The following is a 6,106-nucleotide window of genomic DNA, read 5'->3' on the forward strand; positions in this document are numbered from 1 at the left end:
TGCAACGTTTGGGGATCCATTTAATCGGGTGTGTTATACGTCTTGTGTCATGCATTTATAAAATCATATTTGAATATATATTTCGATTGCTCAAGATCTACAATTCCTTAAACGGCTTGGTTTCTTTAACATTATTATATAAATATAGTGATATTATATATTTTATTTGCTCGTAGAAATTCTACTAATAAAATCGAAAAATTACAAATATTAATTTTAAACTTTTACAGAATTGTTCTACAATATATCAAAAACACGGAAAAATTTTAAAATATAAAATAAATAAATACCTCACTTCTATCAGAATTCAGAGTAATAATTACGACTAGGTAATTAGAATACGTAATATGAGAGTTGTTGTTAATAATGTCATCAGCATCTCATATTACAAGCACCTATTAATTAAAACACATTATTAATAAAACAGTTTAGAATTTCTAAGTTTCAATGCCATATTTAACGTTTACCGATAAAAAATGTACATATATTTTAATTTTTTTACTTTTTAACATAGAAAATATTTTTAACAAGTTTAATGTAAAATATGATAACACAATACACATAGAATATTTTCTTCGAAAATATCATTTTACAAAGTTTTTTTTAAATCTTCTATTAGCCATTAGGTAATATAAGTATAGGAAGCGAAGTATTCAAGAGCCCGTACATATTAGGAGACTTTATTAGTCTCACCATTTTAGTTACTTACACCAAAAATATATTTTTTTATGATTACGTTGATTCTATTGACTTATTTTTAATTTATTTAATTATTCAACGTGGAAATTGAAACACCTCACATACACGTACACATTTTTGTTCTCTTCTTGGATAAAAAAAAATTAATAATAATAAATATTCAGAATTTGGTGTTATGCAAATGGTGGAAAGAACTTGAACATAATAAATAGAATATTTTATTATGTAGCTCGCTAAACAACTCCAAATTCCAATATCCCTTAATTTGAATACTAATCATTAGCGGATCATGTATGCCTCTGAATCATATGATAATATTTTAGTCCGAAAATTCTGAAGGGTCGTTAAAATGGCTTATGTCACATTAACTTAAATACCAATTCACTCACCCTAGCATATCAATGAGACGTCAAACAAATAGCCATAAGGTTTTGAGCATTCTCTCACGTCGTGGAAAATCATAATTTGAAAACCCCTTGGTTATTCTCGGCTTGGCATTCAAATAAAATATATTGCTTTTACTGTCCGCAATATTCTTCTCTCGTCATACTGTAGTTGTTTGCATTATTTTGTGGTATATTATAATATCATATTATGTATGTGTAATACATTATTAGTTTTAATTTTATTAGCTTATTGGGTTCATACCAATATTTAAAGCCGGAACAGTAATGTTTTTTATAATAATACACCTTTGCAACAATATAATAATATGTCATATTATTGTGTCAACAAGGTGTGATATTATGCGGTATATTAAGAACTTCTGAATTTCAGTCTCGGGTGTATGTAATTTTATAAATCACTACACATAAAATATTTCCATTACATACTAGCTGTGAATTGACAAACATAAATAGAATTGACTGGGTACTAAAAAAAAACCCTTACAGTACCTATCTATTGTTTCGTCGATATTTTTAAGTCCATATGTTTCGTGAAAGGTAAAGTAAATTACTTTGATACAAAATAGAAATAAATTGCCAATGTAATTGATGTACGTTTTTGTGCTTTGTTATTTTTTTTTCATTATCTTAGGTAGTACTAAAATACATTTGATCTTGAAATAAAACAAAATAATAATAACAAATTGCAGGCTCTTGTTAAATATTTGGTTTTGAAATCCAAAGCGTAATAATATATTTAAACTATTTAATAGTTAAGACATGGAATTGTATGTAATAAAAACAAAATTTGTAAACACTCGTATGTACTATGTATTGTTATTTTTCGCCAAAATATGTAGTTAGGTATAAGCAGTGGTGAAGGAGTATGAGACTTCAGTTATAATAAAAGGTAAAATACAAATCATTACATTTTGGAAAACGTTTTTGAAGAAATAATTTAGGTATTATCAAATATTTTTAAAAAATATTAATATTACGGTATATAGTAATAACGACTTAGTAGGTAAGGTAATGAATACTAGTAAATCAAATTATAATTTACTTTATTAAGCTTCCCTTTTCTCACCCATTAAAAGATCGTGGATACGCCACTGTATGAGGATATAAAAAATGCGAAACATTTAACAAAAAAAGTGTTTGTTTAAAATAATTATAATTGTATGAAAAATAATTCCATAAATGAGCAAACAAACGAACCAAAATACTGCTAGCAACTATAGCTTGTATGAAAATACAAAATATTTGACAAACCATTGTGTATTTATTGATTAAAATATTTAAGAGTATGGATTTTCATCAAAACATAAAAAAATGGTAAAAAAAAATGATAGAAAAATATAATAATATGATATTAAAAATAAATACATTTTATTTTAGTAAGGTATTATGAAACGTTCTAGTTTTTAAGAAGAATTTTCATATCTGCATAACGAAAGTATATATTTTCATAAAAATCCACGGCCTAATAATTATTAGTAGTATTTTGTATGGTTTATTTACTTCCAATATGTTGTAATATGTTCACTTTTTACTTGTACTCGTATAGTGTCAGAATAATAATGAGTTCATTCTGAATATCCGAAAAACTGAATATTATCTATAAAAAATTGTAGTAACTTTTCTTTGTACAATTTAACTAATCTATTAGGTATAGCAATTAAAAAAATGTATTTTTCTTTATTTGAATATTTTCGTGTGGGTTCAATATAATATCATTAACGGGAACCAACATGATTTATCTTTTTTTGAAGTCTCGAGGAATAGGGAAGAAGAACAACTGAATTAAATTATTATACCTATATTTTACCATACTACAATATCTTATATTTAATCATAATCGAGCAAATATTAAAAAAATTATGTAATATAAATACAATAAATAAACTTTTCGTTCAACCCAAGATTTAAATAATAAGTTTAAGTTATTTGCCAATCATTTTTTTCCTTTAATCTTTTTCTCTTTAAATGTCTATATATTATACAAATTAAAACGATTATAATTAAATTTCAAACTATTTTTAAATTATCCGTTTACTAAAATATTGTTATGATGGTTACAACTTATAATTTAAGTAAATAAAAGTTGTCTTAAAAACGTAGTTTCATTGTTCTCTAATAATTTAGTACAATCTGGCCAAAAGAAAAAAACAATAAGCACTAAGAAATAATCCATTTCCTCAGTTTTTCGATTTATCCAATAACATTTTATATGGTTCAACAAATATGATTTTTTTCTTAAACCATAAAATATAAATCATATTCACTATAAAACTATATTATTCTATTTAATAATATACTCATTTGTGCCTGTGTATTGAATAGTATTCATAATATATGTATCACTGTGATAATTGTGTTTGAGATTCCAAGAAAAAATATTTCATAACATCTTCGAATTTCCCACAACGGTTATTATAATTAATGACATTTTAATCAATTCGAGTAAATTCATAATTTATATGAATCTCATGATAAAGAAGTTGCTTTGAATATTGAGCTTTACCATTTATAATGTACCTATAGGCTATAGTATGATTGAAATCGAATTGTTTGATACCTGTTGTGATTTTTAATTACTTACCAAGTCACCTGTATTAAAAATATTGTGTATAATATTGAATCTGAAAATTTCCCCCCACTTATTTCACATCATAATTGTAAAACTGTAAATGTCATATTAATTGTAAGTGTCTAAAACATATGTTATGGAAAATCACTCGTTTATTTAGGTAAGATTGGTTATTTTAGTCTGTGGTGATTTAGATTAAATACAATTTTGAATTTTGAATAAATAAATGATATTAAGATGATTTTTGTATGATCGCTATTTTGCCTACCATCACTTTGCAGGTCTGTGATGATGAGCCTAGAATGATGATCGAAAAAGGAATATATAGATCAGTTAGTTTTATAAATATTTTAATATGTTATAGACAATGTTTTCCAACTTAATATATTTATTGTTTGATTTAATGTTTTTGTATTGACAAAAGTTTTTTAATATTATTTTTATTATTAGATTTATTATTTTTTAACTGCGGGACCAATAGATTATATGTTTTTCTGAAAGAATTGCTCGCTCTATATAAAATATGATTATTCCCACGAACGTTACCCAAGCCCCTCACAAATATATTTTCGCAGTTTTCTTTTTGCCAATAATTAGTACATAATTCGCTTGAATTTGTTTGACCCCAATTAGAATTTGTTCAACATCACGTACCCCAATATTACTTTCTTTCTTGTGCATGGATGTGGAAACGTTTCCCCAGCCTCCCACTTAAGAAATAATGAACTTTTGGCAAATTATTTTTAACGTTTCCTCAGCTACCCACTGGAAACTCATATTTTTCGGGGTACCCAATGTCGAATCAATTCTAATTAGGGTCAGACAAATTATATACTAATTATTGGAAAAAAAACCGCGAACATTTATATGTAGGGTGCCAGGGAGGCCTGGGGCAACGTACATATTATTTTCAAAAATTATATCATAACATAGGTGGCTACCTATGAATATTATTACACAACTATGTTTTTTACGTTACATTATTATATATAGTATTAACCTAATTAACACATGGGCAACGACAAAGGCGATGATGAAAAGCTACGTCTATTTGAGAGAAAAATTCTTAGAAAAATTTACGGACCCGTATTCAATAATGCGGATCAGAAATGGGAAATAAGAACCGACACCCAACTATACCAGCTTTACAAAAGAGAAGATGTGGTCCAATTTATCAGAGGGACACGGATAGAATGGGCAGGCCATGTGTGGCGAGCCGATGGAAGTGTATTGAAAGGAGCATTGACATATATTATATGAGGAAAGAGGCCAAGGGGAAGACCACGGAAAAGATGGAAAGAAAGCGTCAAGGAAGTATTAGAAGAAATCGGAGGAGACTGGGAACAAGCATACAATAGAGAACAATGGAAGGAATTAGTTTTAGCGGCCAAGAGTCTAAATGGCTCGTAAAAAGCCTAAAAAAAAAAAAAATTAACCTAATTATTATTATGCGTTGTTTGAATTAACGTACCTACGTTTAGATATACAGGAGCCACCGATAAACGAAACGGTTGATAGAAACGTTCCCGTAACACCACTTCGGTGATGATCATTTTCACTATTATTTTCAGCAGCTGATTGCAGTTAAGAGTATTCTGAATTTTGTATTAAATGATATCAATGTACGTTACAGACCCCATCACGAATTCCATTGTCGTGGTTTCCTTACCCCGTTACCAACACCACGTTACTGATTTTTTTTTTAAGATATGATATTATATTTTTTAATAATGGTCTTTACACGGAACTTTTACTGTGTCATTGTAGCACAACGTTATCGTTGTTTATTACCGACATGGAGTTAATTAAAATATCTTCTCTACCGTCATTTCTACGCGAGTTCACAACTATTATGTTCGTATAACATAGTAATATACTTATATTATAGTATGCTGGCTGCAGCCAACATAATGCATAATACGTCCACCGTTTTATTTGTATAAGTATAATAAAATGTCATGATCATCCTCTCCGGAATATATTCGGTACGAAACTCAAATCATTCAAAATGTAACCAGATGAGTATTTTCGTGGCACTTTCCCACGCTGATTAAATTCACGTATTGTAGCTCAGGGAAAAAAATTGAATTGCATATTTTATTTTATTTTTATTATCAATATGAGAACTTTATTACACCTGACTATAGAGTTCAAAAAATTATCGATATTACTGTAACTCATTAGACGTAGTTATGATATACTTATGTGGATGACATAATCGTCGGCGCAGATTCAGAAGAGGAATTACTATTACTCCAGAAATAAATCTTTCTGTGGTCAGGTGGGTGTGAATTGAAAAAGTAGACGAACAACTGTCCTCAAATGCTGGTACTATTAATTTACGTGTTGTCCACACTTCTGGAAATGTACTTTTTAATTTTGTGTCTTGCAAGACAAAGTTGCTTCAATCAAAACTTCTCAGTTAGATGCG

Source organism: Diuraphis noxia, unplaced genomic scaffold (assembly GCF_037042655.1).
Source record: "Diuraphis noxia isolate RWA-SAM2 unplaced genomic scaffold, SU_Dnox_SAM2 contig0001, whole genome shotgun sequence".
NCBI lineage: Eukaryota > Metazoa > Arthropoda > Insecta > Hemiptera > Aphididae > Diuraphis > Diuraphis noxia.